The sequence below is a fragment of the Heliangelus exortis genome, chromosome 14, assembly GCF_036169615.1.
Source record: "Heliangelus exortis chromosome 14, bHelExo1.hap1, whole genome shotgun sequence".
Classification (NCBI taxonomy): domain Eukaryota; kingdom Metazoa; phylum Chordata; class Aves; order Apodiformes; family Trochilidae; genus Heliangelus; species Heliangelus exortis.
In genome coordinates, this window is record NC_092435.1 from 16,967,068 (window position 1) to 16,980,797 (window position 13,730).

The 13,730-nt window shown below is 43.2% G+C and overlaps 1 long non-coding RNA gene across 6 annotated transcripts in view; it reads right to left on the reverse strand.

The window, feature by feature from the left end:
• Positions 1-13,725, reverse strand: part of LOC139802481 (uncharacterized) — a 30,823-nt gene extending 17,098 nt beyond the window's left edge. Inside the window, exons 1-6 of one of the 6 annotated variants that reach the window (XR_011728649.1) lie at positions 13,498-13,636; positions 8,095-8,179; positions 7,184-7,263; positions 6,218-6,373; positions 4,838-4,915; positions 962-3,591 (exon numbers count right to left, since the gene is read on the reverse strand). This is a non-coding gene — a long non-coding RNA (uncharacterized lncRNA). Of the gene's footprint in view, positions 1-961; positions 3,592-4,837; positions 4,916-6,217; positions 6,374-7,183; positions 7,264-8,094; positions 8,180-13,497 lie in introns of those variants that run through there. The other 5 variants (XR_011728652.1, XR_011728650.1, XR_011728653.1 and 2 more) reach the window with 5 other exon arrangements.
• Between the last annotated feature and the right edge of the window lie 5 nt (positions 13,726-13,730).

A 13,730-nucleotide genomic window follows, 5' to 3' on the forward strand; every position in this document is an offset into this window, starting at 1 on the left:
AATTACAGGAGATAGGGAAGAAGAATATTTTGGCTTAAGACAATACTTACAAGGAAAAAACCCAAATCACTCAGCATTTTTGCACCCTTAAAAGGCCTCCAGATAAAGATTACTCTCTAATCTCTGCCTATTCTTTATAACGAGGCAAATGTAAAATTTAGCAATGTGCAGATTTTTTTTTTTTTCAGGATTCAATAAAGAGCAGCCCCTGCAGTCTAGGGAGGATTGACCAGGCCATCCCAGGCTGCTACCAACCATTTTACACCAAAATCTTAACATCTAAGAACAAAGCACATTAGAACTTAAAGGTCTCATTAACATTCTGAAAATCTTATTAATACTTCTGAAATTAGTATGTATTTATTTTAACACCTGAACCTTGCAGTCCTGGAGGTATTTAAAAGATGTGTAGATGTGGCACTTAGGACCATGGTTTCATGGTGGGCTTGGTCCTGTTACAATTACAGTTGGACCTGATGAGTTTAAGGGTCTTTTTCAACCTTAGTTATTCTATGTCTGAGCTTTTTTTAGTCCAGTTCTTGGAAAACCTATAAACACACTCAATGAATGAGATCCTTGATTAAAAAAAGCTCATAGTAATGGACTGAAAATACCTCTGCTGGTTTTCTTCTAACACTGATTTTCAAAATTGTAACTACTTCAACAATCTAGAGTTCCAAAATCTCTTTTCTCTTTTCCAATAATTTATAGTTAGCAAAAGAACTCCCTTCACTAATAAGAGATTTGGCAAAGCGAGGTAATCCCAAAATAAACCACAAAAAAAAAAAAAAAAATCCCAGGAGCTTCTAGTTTCTCCTTTCAACACTTTTTGTGTGCTCGAGCAGCAATTTCAGCCGTGTGCCCGCAGAGGGCAGACGCTGACAATGATTTGCGGACAGAGCCCTCAAACCGCAGCAAGTTTTTAGGGTAATTTCAGCACTAAAGCTCAAACAAGGAGTAGGATGCATTAAGACTTAATCACTTAAAAAGCCTGATAAAAGAAGGGACCGAGGGACGAAACCTCCTGCTTGCAAGACAAAACAAAACAAAGCAAACCCCTTCTTTTCTTCCTGTTGGACAGTCACTCATTTCAGCCCAAGTGTTTATTTCCAGAAGATAAAAGAAAACTTCCACGTCTGAAAAAAACACACAGAAAAGTGGTTCAACACAAACCCCCCCTCACCCTGATAATGGTGCCAGCTCCGAGGAAGCTCCACCAGTGGGGTTAGGGCAGCTTTGAAGATTGGGATGGCTGGTTAAAGGCCTGCAGAGAAGGACCAGGGAAAGCCAAACAAGCCTCAAAGCCACCAGCACCATCCCCCAGGCCTGATAGCATCCTTTAGCCACTTCAAAAGAGCCCAGGTCTGTTTGATATTCCTCCTTTTCCTCCTTGAATTTGGAGACATGTAAACAGAGAGCTGGGCCAGCAGCCTTGAGCTGAATGCAGGATGCAGAGAGGGAAGTGGGAGGGCTGGGTGGCACAGCTGGCCTGGCCTGGCTGTTGTCAAAGGGGAAGGTCTGTCTGTTGCTGGCTCCTGGAGATCAAACAGAAGATACAGCCCCTTTGGGGAATATACACTTATATACACTTGGGAACTTCCTGGCCTGGCACAAGGTTTCATGCCAGACCCCCTTTGGCAGCTGTTGGGATTTGGGTGCAACTCTAGAGAGTTTTCCAGCTCCTCTGATTGACCCCACTCGGGGAATTTGCTCTGCGTCTACCCAGTCCTCAGCTTTCATAACCAAGAATGCACTTTAAACAGCCAAAGAAGGAAACCCAAAAACTATAACCCTAAAGGATGCAAATCCAGGAAGCAAAAATGAGCCAGTGTTTATTATTTTTAGGCTAGTGAGAATTTTATGAAATACCTCAGAGTTGGGTGCATGACTCACAACACTTAAAAGCTCGAGGGTGTCAAACCTGTAATTATTTACCACTGGAAAATCAAAGAGAAACACCAATTTTCATTAACCTCAGGCTTCAGAACAGAAGCCAATCTCTGCTTACTGCAAGAGCAGCTTTTAAGTAGGTTATTTTAGAAAGGCTCTTTGTGGAAATTCCTCTGAAACGCCCTGTCCTGACATCTGCTGGAGATGGCAAACAAGAGCAGATGAGCCACTGGTCAGATGGGTTTGCAGTTCCTGGAGTAATAAGGTGCCTGCTGACCAAAATATCTGGTCAGCAAAACGTGAATAATTCCTCAACAGGCTCCCTGAAGCCACCCTGGTCACTCCTGTGGTGTCACCACTTCTGTTGCTGCTCTCTTAGAAAATAAGGGGAGGGAAAACCCACCGTGCCTGAGCTGCTGTGAGTTGGTATTTCCCCCCGGAGCCCTCCACCCAGAGAAATTTCTCACCATGCCACCAACTCTCTCTCGGCAGCATTCACTCAGCCTGCCAGCCTGCCTTTAAAGTGCCTTTTTATAGGTCCTGCAGAACTTTTGCAACAGTTCTTGCTCTGCAAACCAAACTCCTGTTGCCCTCCTGCCCTTGCCCTCCTCTCCCAGCAGTTCCCACCTCCCTCCTTCTCATTTAAAGTTGGGGTCACCTTGTCTGACATCAGAGCAGGGCTTGTAAATCCCATCACTGCTACCAGAAAAAGGCTCCAGCAACCAAAAAGCAAAAGTAAAGGCTTTTTTTTTTAGTTAGGGATGATTTTCCCTCCCCCAGATTTCCAAAATCCAGGTGGGGTGAGCTTCCAGGCTCCTGTCTGGATGCGGTCACTTGTGCAAAGAGGGCTCTGCTGTAAAGCAGAGGAGGATGCAAAGGAGATCTTGTGTGCTTCCCTTTGCTTTATCGGGCTGCCTGACTTGAAAAAGCATCTCGCAGTTTAAAGGTCGTGTCAGTCCGCAGCTGTGAAAAGCCCACCAGGAAAACACTTCAGCGGTGAGCGAGTGGCTGGGTGGAGATGGCCTTTGCACAGCCCCTCGGCTCCTATTGTCCAGGGCTTGTCTGAATAGGTTTGGAAGCCTCTGCCATGAAGAGGCTTTTCTCCTCCTCTGCTGCTTGCTTCTCCCCACTTTCATGTTTTGTACTTCAGAGCTGGGCTGCTCTGCTAGCCAGGGTCAGCACAAGGTCATGACTTGTGCCAGGAGGTTAATGGAGTTGTTAAGTAACAACATGAGTCTTTTCAATGGCATGAATATTCCACCCCAGCCTCACCCAGACACCCGCACACGCTTTCTGTCTCCCGGCTGCAGCCTCGGTTAAATCCTTGTTGAATGCAAAGGCGATCATGCGGGGCTCCTGGACAATGTGCAGGTCTGCGTGTTTCCATTGCCACCTACCTGGAGAAATAATCAATTTAATATGCAGCACTGAAAGGCTTCCCATCACTTGGAAAAGCTGGGCTGCAAAGGAATGATAAATGTCAGCTGCACGGCAAGAGCAGGAAAAGTGCAGGTTGATCCAAATCTCTCAATTTTAGTCCACATCTTCAGCATTGGTTTACTTTAAGGGGGGGCTGCATTTCCCCAGGAGGCAGATGAAGTGGTCTGGGTGAGGCTTTTGGAGATGGAGATGGGAAAATCTTGGGATTTCATTTCAAGTCTGACAATTTTTGCAGTCAAAGCACTTTGATGTGAGGGTCGTCTTCAGGAGGATGAAAAAGAAGAGGGAGATGAAAGAAGTTTTTACAAAGTGTCAAGCCAAGATGTACCTTTTTTTTTTTCTTTTTTTTTTCTCCTACCCTTTTCTGAGAAGCCACCACCAAATGCATTATGGGCCCAATACCTTGACAGATATTTCCCATTTCTGTTTTTTGAACAAACTTCACACAGTCTGTATTGGTCCCACACACAGGACAGCAGGATCCTGGGTCAGGCATTAGCATCAGAATAGGGTACAAGCCCCCTGTTTGATAACCACACACAAGTGTGAAGGGGGCAATAGTTAGGGCTGGAGAAGAGAAATCCTGCCGACTGTCTGCTTTGCTAATGACACAGCTTTGTCCTTGTCTCTCAGTTCTGAAAGGGGTCTGTTTACCTGCCTCCCTTAATCTGATGGGAACCTTTTGATCTCAGCTGGATCTGACCACTCCGTTTACAAAGTGCGATTAAAGACAGATAAAGCCTCTTGAAAACAAATCAGTCAAACCAGAAGACCCCAGAAAAGATCTGAAGTCGAAAACCTGCAACTTTAATGACTAGGATTTTGAATCCAGGATCACTCCGGAGAGAAGGAAGGGGCTGAGGCAAGTCAGACTGGATGTCTGGCTCTAACTAGGGATCAGAGCAGCATGGCAAAGCAAACCAAACAGTACAACTTCCCTCTAAGAAAGAGAGACGAAAACCAAGCCTGTCGGTCTCACAGACTTCTCTACCTGCAGCAATAAACACTCAGCTGCAGACCTGCAAACTTTTCCTTACTGTGTCAGATTTGCTCTCAGACTTCTCTACCTGCAATAACAAACACTCAGCTGCAGACTTGCAAACTCTTCCTTACTGGGTCAGATTTGCAAACCACCAGCTGATTCCCAGCTACATCTTAGAGTTCGACACAGCTATCGGGAAATGAAAGCAAAGCTCCTTTCTCTAGGAAAAAAAAAAAAAAAAAAAAAAAAAAGTAGATGTCAAAGCATTTCGAAATGGTTCCTGTTGTCAGAATTGGGCATACGATGCAATTTTGGGCTGCAGTGCTGTTGCAGGATTAGCATTCATAGCCAACATTATCCAGTGGGGATTTCTCCTTGGTGCAAGTCCCTCTGGAGGTCGCTGTACTCAAGTCCTGCTCTTTCCTAAGGTGACACATCCAAGCAGGGCCATCAGAGATCCCCCAGGTGCCAAGGACAGGGAAGGAAATCAAGCTGGGTCGTTTTTCTCTTCAGTTCAGTCCTTACCCAGCTGACTGGTGCCGCGGTGAAGCTGCGGAATGAGTCCCAAAGGACAGGCACCTCTCAAGCACTTTCTTGGTTTTGCTATTTGAGATGAACACAGAAAATAAAGATATTAATGTACTCCCTTGTGTACAGCCTGGAGTGTTGTTTCAGAACCTCTCCTGTGCTGCTTGCTCAGCTACAGCTTTATTGTTCTAGACAGGGCTGATGCTTTATGGGCACCAGAGGTACCAGGTTTTGCTTTGGACAGTTGTCACTGGAGTAGCTTTAAAAGCAACAGCCAGGGTTTTATGTGGGTTTCCATCAACTCAGAGCAGCTGCCCAGTTACAAAACATCTGTGAGAGGCCCCAGAGAAGGCAGTTGGTTCCTATGTGCCACAGATGAATGGACAGAAGGGGAGTTAAACACAGCAGGACAATTTAGGGGCCTGAGGGAACTTGGGCTTTTCTTTCCCCAGGATGTAGTGAACCATGAGCTCACAACCAGGTGTGGGGCAAAGTAGAGCCAGCACAACCCTCCCTCTCCTGTGCTCTGCAGGGGACTTCTAGCCTTGATTTGCAGCTACTCCTTCCCTACACCTCCCCTAACCTTCCACAGTACTCAAGATTCAGATCCCAGGGTCTCCTGCATCCATTCCAGCTAAGAGTGACAAAACAGGGCCTGGAACTACCAGTCAGGTGTTACCTCTATCCCATTACTATTTTGCCTTCCCATTTTTTCTCCAGATGAGAGTTTCTTCTTTGCTATTTACTTCCTTGGTAAAAAGTAAGACAATGCTCAGCCTGCCCAATTTAGATTTCTGTTGTCAGATTCTTCCTCAAGGCCCTGGCTGCTGATCTGGGATCCCAGCAAACTGTCAGTGTTGCATGTAACACCCACAGTATAAGGTGTATCATGACTTAAAAACAGATGATAATAAGATAAAAATTACAGTAAGGGCTGATTGTTGGGGAAATTTTTTATGTCAAGGATCTCAGCACCAAGCAAGGAAAGAAATTACATCCACTGACCTATGTTTGTCCCACTGGGATGAAAAAAATACAAAGAAAGCAGAACAGTGAAATTTACTAAAGTGTAAAAATGCCTCCAAAGAGACATTATCCCTGTGTCTGAACACTGAGGTTGTTTTGAAGAGCACCTTTCATCATATTGTAAGATACCACTAATGCAACAAAATGCTTTTCTTCTACATATAATGAAGAAAAATTAAGAAAGAAAATAACTTTTCATCATCAGCACAAAATTTTGTTACTGAAGTAAATTTCCAGAGTTCATACCTGGAGACAGGGATAACTGGGTAATGTAGTCTGCATTAACTCAAGCAGACAGAAAAGCTCTGGGACAGAGCCCAGTACAAAAACACGCCAGCAGAGGGTACTCACACTTTGAAGATCCCTGCAACGCTCCCGAGGGCTGGAGGGAGAGCGCTGGAGGACAGCAGAGGACCTTCAAAAATAAGCAGAGGCCCCGATGTGAACGAAAGAATGCCCAGAGCTGCTTTCCACTCTCCTGTCACCCAAGAGCTTCATTGGGAGCAGCTGTGAGTAATGTAGCAACGAAAAGCGCGTTAATCAAACTTTGAAAATGTTGCCAAAGAGGGTTATTTATAGCTTGTTTCCAAAAGGCTGCTCGTTAAATTTCAGTCTTCTAGGACAAACAGAAGGTCATGACTACCACAGAACAACTAGATTGATGAAACCTCCAGAAAGGTAGTTGTCAGGCTTCTGTAGCTAAAACGTTGCAGGTAAGAGAACAGAAGTCCAAGGGTCACATCATTAGCTCACTCCAGTACAGGATGGGAAATTAAACAGTGGTGTATAAACACACTTTTATCTGTGTGTGCTTGTGTGTATTAACTGATATGAAAAAAAAAGAAAAAAACCCAAAACAAACATAAATTTCTTTGCTGAAGCAGTGACATCACTACAAAACATAGGGGTTGAGCAGGGCTCATTCTCCACAAGATCCCAGGCTTCTACCACAGGGGAGATGCTGAGCTAGGAGTAGCCAGGACATTCAGCAAAAAGACATCCTCAAAAAGACAGACATTCCCCAGGGAAAGGGGAAACCCAGCACTGAGATTCTTTTCATTGTAAAGGCAGCTTGAGAGCAGTAAGAAATTTCATGCTTCAGTTATCAGATGATCTACACCTTTAAGACCAACTTGGACTTTAGATGTTTGGAGGAAGCTTCTCTTAATTTGTTGCAGCCTGAAAACACAGGGGAAGAGCTGGAGGAGTCTTCTTCTAACTCAGCTTGGTGGCATGCAAGGACAGGTAACCAACCTGCTCCTTAACTTACTACCTAGAATTAGTTAAAATGTTGTTTTAGGCAAGCAGAGGACATACCTGTTGCAGAGGTACCATTGTGTTGAACAATTCAGCAGATTCTAATTTAAAAGTAGCAGAATGCTGATTAACATCCTGTACTGGAAGTAAGAGCAGGGAAGTACATTAGGATATTAGCAGGGAACTATTAGTTAGATAACTAACCATAATTGAGATATCTGTCTTGGTTTAAATTTTATTGTTGTCTTATTTGAACAAAAATACTACTTGGGTTCCTCCTCCCCATCTTTGCTTTTACTTTGGATTGAAAAAACATGAGACACACACTTCTTTGTGTGGATATACATGGAAACAACACCCTGGCATCAAGAAAAAGGAGTTTCCTTGTGATGTGTTTACAAGAGAGCCTTTCAAGAAGTGAAATTTCCTAACCAATATTTAATAATACAAAATTACTGAGGAGCAAGTCACCTTGATCCTGTTTTGAATCCAAAGCACTGAGTTAACCTCTACTGTAGCATCACTATTACAACTTGGAGTCATATCAGAGACAAATATAGCATTGCCTGCCTTTGACTTGGGGCCTTATCTGGAAAACTCTTCCAAAAATTCCTCACACCAGCCTTCCTCTCCCCAGCAGCAACTCAAACAATTCAGGAAGCCTTTCTTTTTGTAGAGAGCAGGACAACTGTGGGACCTGATTTTTACCATTATCAAAAGAATAGAGAAATACACAAGCTGATGTAAATCAGAATAAAAGTAGCCCCTTGAGTTGTGTTAAACACAGACTTTCTTTGTAGTGCTGCAGTGACTAAACTTCCACATGCTTCAGTTTCTAAATCAGTAACAGGAATGGTAAACTGGGAGACTGCCAGGAGGCAAAGCTGCAAATGAATATCTGCAAAGTGCTTTTTGATGATTAGCTGAGAAGAATTGAAGAAGGACCAAGTATTATGGGTGAGAAGGCAAACCTGCTACTGGACTCATCAGCAGAGGGGAACTTCCATGGAAATTGAGGAATGTAGTTAGACCAGAAGCCAAAAGATGTCATGGGAGCTGCAAAAGTGGAAGAAAAGCATCTTCAGTCATGGGAGAGAACTGCTGTAGCCAAGCTGCCAGCTGGGGCACAGCCACCACACCTCTGTGTGCTAACCACAACCTCTCCTCTTCACATTACCTCCAGTGCCACTGCAACAAGCAGAAGAAAACAGCTAAAGCTGGAGGTCCCCTGGGAGGGGCTGCAGAGTTCCCAACTATCAGCTAAAAAAAAATGTAACCTCAGGAGCTGGATGTGGAGTAGCATGGTCCAGGAATGTGAGAGATAACTCATAGGAATTATCAGAGAACTCAGAGACCTCTGATTAATGGTCTCCTTCTACCAGCTATAATTCTTATTTCTCTGAGCTCCTGCTCAGTGCTGTGGCAGAAAGTACTCTGGTAGCTTAGCTGGCTAGGAGATACTCCTATTGAGTGGGTATCTTTGCTGCAAGGCAGCCTTGACTTCCCACCCATCCAGTTAGGAATGTTTATATTCAGCTATTTTTCTGGAAACAGAGCTCCAGCTGCAGCACTTAGCAATTACTTTGGATGGATCTTGTTTTTCCTCAGGACATGTCTTCTTCTTAGTGTAGACTGAACAGCCTCACTGGAAATACATCACTTGGCCTGAACAGACTTTTGCAGAACAAGTATGTTTAACTAGGATGAGTCCAGGTCTGTGTAAGATCTTGATGAGACTTGCAGCCATCCCACATTCTCCCTCTCAGTCCTTTTAGGTGCACGTTGCTGTTATTAAAAACTTATTGTTGTAAATACCAAAAGTAGCCCAGGGCAATTTTAGTAACCAAAAGCAGACAAGAAATTCAAAGGTGTCTCAGTACATTTTGCCTCTTTAACATCCTGATGTTGAGATGCTTCTTTCCCCTCTTGTACTGTACTCCAGAAATATCACACCATGCTCTATATTGAATAATCCAGACAATACTCACCACTGCTACTACTAAAGCTTTGTGGCAGGGAGGTCATGTACACAGGGAGTAGTGCTGCAGACTTCCTGTGGCTCTGCTTCTCCAGGAAGACCCCAGCAAGCTGCTCCCATCTCACTTGGGACTTACAAGGGAAGAGTTTCCTGTTAGGGACAGGATAACACTCCTTTACATACACAGCCTTTTCCTCTGACCCAAGCAGTGTTCATAAACAGGGAGGGCAGACAGTCAGCTTTTGTTTCTAAACAGTTAACAGAACCAATGCTAAATGCTGCAGGAGCACATTATTTACTTAACACCCTGTATCAGGGAGCAGCAGTATCTCCCAGGCACAAAATTATCCAGATAATATTCCTGAATTGGATTAACTCCACTTAGTACCTGTTATCAGTTTTAACCAAGAGAGCAGTGTTGCAATCACAGGTTATTATTTTACTTGCTTTATAAAAAAAAAAAAAAACAAAAAACAACCTGCTAGGAACTTGAAGATATCTTATCTATTTTCTTTAAAAAGTTAATAAGGGAGAGGAATCAAGGCAGTCAGGCTCAGCACCAAAAAAGATCAACTCCAGTCCCATAAAACATTAACAGAACATTCAGTGGGATCTGCACTTGGCCTAACAACATGTTATTTTCTCTATTGCTGCAATATCCTTCCTGATAGGTGTTATATTTCTGGACCTCATTTTAAATGCTGCAACAGAAGCATTGTGATAAAAAGAAATCTACCTTGGCTACAAAGCAGCTGCCACATTTCAACAGGATCTGAAAACCATGAAACTGCCATCAAGACTGTTTGCAACAGCAAATCAGGGAAGCAATTTGCTTAATCCACCTTATTTTGGGTTTTTTCTTATATCTGCTCCACTGTAAAAAGCCAGATGGGTTATTCCCCTCCTAAGAAAAGCCAGATGCCTTCTTCACATCTGCCAACAGACACTTTTCTATAAGCAGAGATCAAGCTTTTTACTTCTTATGAAAACATCCTGCAGATCTGTCAAATCAAGTCCTCCAGCACTGTTAATATCTGACCACTGTTCACAGAACACCCCAAGGAAAACTGTATAAAGTAGTCCTAAGTTATTACTAACACATATAAGATTCTTACACTGTATTTCTTAATATTCTGTTTGCTCCCATTAATAAATTTCAAACAATAGGATTCTATTTCCTATACCTACACCCTATGAAATGCATCTGTAGTAAAAAATTGCAGCAAAAAGAACAAAATACTGCAAAAGGAACAAATTTTTCTGTCAAAAGGTGCTTAAGGCCTTGGATTTACCAGAATCCACCATGTCTTCATGCACATGCTTCCATTACTCTGCTTTCCACAAAAGGGAGATTCCAGGCCATTTAATCATAAATTCCTGGGATGACTCTCTCTCCTTGTTTGCAGGATTTGTTTTTTAATTGTGTTTACATTCTTCTGTGTGGGTTGGGAATTTAGGTTTGTTTGTGATGAAACATCAAAGTTGAGTCCCAAATTAATACTCTGCAGTCATATTCCTTGCACCTTCCCACAAGAGGATAAAAGAGACAAATAGGGCACCAAGTTTTATGCAACATTAACAGGGTTAAATTAATCTGTAAACATTTGTGTGAAGTGACTTTGTTTCCCCACTCAGTTTTCCTGCTGTTCTTTTCCCCATTGTTTGCTTGCTGATTTGCTATTTTCTTTTTCAGATATAAAGAAAAAGAAAAGCTTTCTAAATCTCCAGGTGAAGTAAAAAAAAAATAAAATTATTAATACTTTTTAAATGTGTGAGTATATTTAGTGTGTTAGTAGGTGTGTTAGTGTATTTAGTTGATACATCTAATTTTATTTGTCAGAAAGTAGCATCCTGAAATATGCATTGCACAGGTATGTGGCCCATAATATTTCTCCACATACCAAACAGCAGCTACAGTACAAATTGCACCATCACACACAGAAAATTATCAGCAGTTAGAGCAGATAAAAGCTAAGATTGCTGTGTTTTTTTCACAGAGAGTCTTCTCAGTTATCCAGAGCTACACAAGTTAATTTGGCAGAACTGCTCGTGTATAAAAAATGCTCAAATTCTGCAGAAGAATGTTGGTGTCTCAGAACCAAGAGAAAACAGCAGCCAACAGACAGTGGGGTTTGCAAGAGGCGCCAGTGAAGAGTTAAAAAAAAATTATCAGGTTAAAATCATCAGGTTAAAAAAAAATTATAACTTCTTACCTGAGAAACTATTTCTCTCCCAAATGTTGTGACATTTTTCAGGCAAAGTGTTTCCACCCAAAATTTCCAATTCCCACACCACATGAACTGCCAGCACCACAACCCATTCATGCTTTGCAGGCTGAATATTCAGCTGTGTTCTGGGATTCTTCTGTGCCAGGATGAGTTTCATATTTAGCCATATTTTGCTCCTCTAACTGCTTAATTCTCTGCTAGTAGGGGAAGAATATCACCCACCCATAACCTCTGAATTATAAAGTACATTTGGGAAATGATCTATCTGGCTACAAAAATGTATGCATCTGTTTTAAATGATAGAATCTTTGGGGTTGGAAAAGACCCTTTAGATCAGTGAGTCCAGCAATGGACTCAATGGACTTACCCCAGCTCTACCGAGCCCAAATATACTCACATATATTAAATATAAAATATTAAATATTTATAGAGGTTTTCACTGGTTTATATTTATAAGATAGATCATTACCCTGATCTGGCTCACAGATGAGCCAAGCAAGGAGCTGCAGACACAGCTAGGGGTTGGTTTGCTGTGTTGCAAGGGTAGGAACAAGGAGCAGGTAGGAACCAGTAGTACAGCAAAGGCTTCGTGTCATCAAGCCACAGCCTGACCTATGATGTGGCTCCTTTTGCCTGGACTAAGAAAGAAATTAATTTCAATTCCTTGAGTTTGTGTTCACCCTACAGAAGAGACCTGCATCCTCCAGGAGTCCATTTAGAAACTGTGACTCAGTGTGATTCCTTGAGTGCAAAGCCAAACCAAAATTCCACCACACTTATCCAATAAACTTTCACTGTATCTTAAGTATATGTGGGCACACTGTCCACTCAGGAAAACAGGCCCATGATAAAAATCTCCAGCGAGTGCTAACTAGACAGAATTCCTGATTTTAAAGATTTGCATCCATTTGAAATTTCCCTTGGGTTTGCCTTCCTAACACCCTGAGTTCACCCACACATTTCCTGTCCTCACCGACCCAGCTGCAGGCTGCATGAAGGAGAGGCTGGTTCTGTGCTAAGGTGTAAACCTCTCCCCTCCAAACTGCTCAAGTTTAGCTTAAGCCTTTGTCCATTTACATACAATGTTCAGGAGAAATGAGTTCTGGTTTTATGAGTGCAGGCTCTGGTGTGAGGTTGGCTCATACATAAGAAGCTTAACACAGGATAGGTAAAATAAGCCAGATCAGTCCATGTCTGGAATAAATTTCTGTTTCCAGGGCATTAAAATTACTTACTCCTCTCTACACTGAGGTCCCCTTCAGCAGCTGTGGGACTTGCCTGAAAGATGGAATTCAGACAGGTGTGTGCTAGTTCCACCTGGACAGAGGTGGAACAGAGGTTACCTTCCTAACAGATTCTCCTCTGAAACTATGGTTTAATATTCTTTTTTTTTCTCTCCATTGACAGAAATGTCATCTTCTCTAGGGCTTCACCACCCTTTTGACCATATTTCCATTGGCTGAGTGGTGAACCAGAGAAAGATTGTAGCCCATAAAGTACACTGGGTTGCTTTTTGGGGCTTTTTGGATCCATACATGATCTGACACAAAGAAAAGCACAACAGACATCCAGCATAGTCTCTTTCTTTGGGAGGAATTCCTAGCTTGGATGTAGAGCTAGCACAGCTTAACAGTCAGACCTCACCTGCTTTGGCACTTTTTTGGTTTGAAGCAGGAGAAATAGAGGGAACTTCTTAATTATGAACACCGGGAACTGGACCTATTTACAACTGATAGTAAAAGCACAGAAATTGCCACCAAGGTGTTTCCAGGGCCATCCCTCCCGTGGCTTTTGCCATCCCCATGGTCTCCTCCCACAGCACGGTGGTCACTCTCTTAATTTCTTAGGCTCTTTGCCTCACCAAGGAATTAAATGCAATCACAGGCTGCATATTTCTAAATTGGCAGTGGTTTTATTGCCCAGAAGAGCAGGAAGAACATAAAGGGAAAAAAAAAATACTCTCACCTCATATTCTGTGGTGTTGGTTTTTTTGTTTTTTTTTTTTTCCCAGTCAGCTGAGCTAGTTTGCCCCTTGCACCCAGAACAGCATCAGGGCTTTTTCTTTCTATTTTACATAGTTTGTTAGTGTTTTTGCTTCGTTCTTTTTTTGTAAGGCAGAGGCCTAATGTAGAAAGAGAGGAAACACCCCCGGGGGTGAGCGCCATCACCTCAGCATCAAGCTTGAGATGTCCCGAAAGGAAGAGGGGAGGTGGCTCCTCAGAGGGCCAGGATGAGCAGCCGGGGTCTTTCTTTCTCCAAAGCTGAGTCCCCAGCACCTTGTCCTCGGAGGCTGCTTCGCGGCGGGGCCGAACCGGCTGAGGCGGCCCGGGGAGGGCGGGCAGAGCCTGAGGGGAGCGGGAGGCGGCTGAGGAGTGGAGCGAACCCCGGTGAGGGGCGGAGC